At 34.0% G+C, this 1,616-nt stretch overlaps 1 protein-coding gene across 1 annotated transcript in view; it reads left to right on the top strand.

Annotated features, from left to right (window-relative positions):
• Positions 1 to 1,616, top strand: part of BORA (bora, aurora kinase A activator) — a 35,288-nt gene that overhangs the window by 12,542 nt on the left and 21,130 nt on the right.

The raw sequence follows: 1,616 nt of genomic DNA, 5'->3' as shown, positions 1-1,616 counted from the left end.
TACTCAGTTAAATAGTGTTTAGTTGGAAGGCATCCATGTTAGAGAAACACACAAGGTTTTGAAGGGCATTGAAGTGTTTGGACTTCATCCTAAAGGCTATTATAGGAATTTAGGCAGAGAAAAGGAACAGTTAAAATACTGTTGATTACATTTGCTGTATAGAAGGTCACCCCACCTATGGTGAAGAAGGTATCTGAATCCTGAATTTTCTTTTTGGTTCTATTGTTGTACCCATTCTGACAGTATTTAACAGGGGACTTTCCCTCGTTCACTGACTACCCACTCACTCACTCATTTTTTTATTTAGGATTATCACATTACTAACCTCTATTCTTGTCATTTTATTTTAAGCTTTCTGGTTTGGGGTTGAGGTTTTGGGGGGGTTTTTTTGTTCCTTGCTTTTATCCTCCCCTGTATTTTGTGTCCATTAGTCGTTTTGTTATTGTTCTAGATTTTTTAATCTCGCAGTTTTTCAAGTTTTTAAACTTAAGATGTTTTAAAAAATTGTTGCAAAAGAAACTAAGCATGGTTTTATTGATCAAATCCTAAACCCATTTGGGGAAAGCTTTAAGTGACAGGGGATGTATTTGAGGATGACTGAAAAATCCCTAACCTTTAAGGGAGACATCATGGAGAGAAGCATGCTTTCCTTAAGAGAATTTATCAGTCCCACTGCTAGGTATTTATCCAAAGGAATTGAAATCAATATTTTGAAGAGATGTCTGTTTGCCAGTGTTCATTGGCATAACTGTTTATAATAGCCAAGATAGGAATCAACCTCAGTAAAGCACAGGGTTGTTTAAGAAAAAGAAAGAAAGAAAACAATCTGAGAAAAAGCTTAGGCTTATTTAAAAACCACAACAAAAAAAAAGAAAAGAAAATTTAACTGTTTATCAATAGATGATTGGATTTTAAAAATGTGGTATATATACACAATGGAATACTATTCAGCCTTGAAAAAGAATGAAATTCTGTCATTTGTGACAGCATGGATGAACCTAGAGGACATTCTGCTAAGTGAAGTAAGCCAGGCACAGGACATCTTCTGTATGATCTCACTTCTGTTTGGAATCTAAAAAAGGTCAACTCAAAAACGGAGTAGAATAGTGGTTATCAGAGGCTCAGGGAGATGTTAGTCAAAGCGTGCAGAGTTTCAGATGGGAAGAATAAGTTCTGGTGATCCATAGATCACAGCAAGGTGAGTATAGTTAATAGCAAAGATTTGTGTAGTTCAAAATTGCTGAAAGGGTAGATTTCAAATACTCTCACCATAAAGAAATGAAAAGTATGTGAGGTAATAGCTATGTACATTAGCTTGATTTGCTGTTTCCACAGTGAGTACATGTATGGAAGCTTTCCACTGTACCCACAAATATGTATAGTAATTAGTTGGTTTTCAAAAAAATGGGGAAGAAAAAGGCATTACTTGCTGCCTCCTTATTCGCTATGATAATTCATTACTTTTACCCTTATAATTTCCTCTAAGTTAAAAAAACAACCTAACAGAAACATGCCAAAAATATTTTTTTAAGTGTTGTAAAATAAAAGTTTTCACTTTGTTTACTCTGGAAAAAGTAAATGCTAAAGTAAATGAAGGATATAAAATGTAAAATTTT

Source organism: Otolemur garnettii, unplaced genomic scaffold (assembly GCF_000181295.1).
Source record: "Otolemur garnettii isolate 467f Iridium unplaced genomic scaffold, OtoGar3 scaffold00036, whole genome shotgun sequence".
Lineage (NCBI taxonomy): Eukaryota > Metazoa > Chordata > Mammalia > Primates > Galagidae > Otolemur > Otolemur garnettii.
The sequence above is the reverse complement of the archived record's forward strand: the minus strand, read 5'-3'. Positions and strand labels throughout refer to the sequence as shown.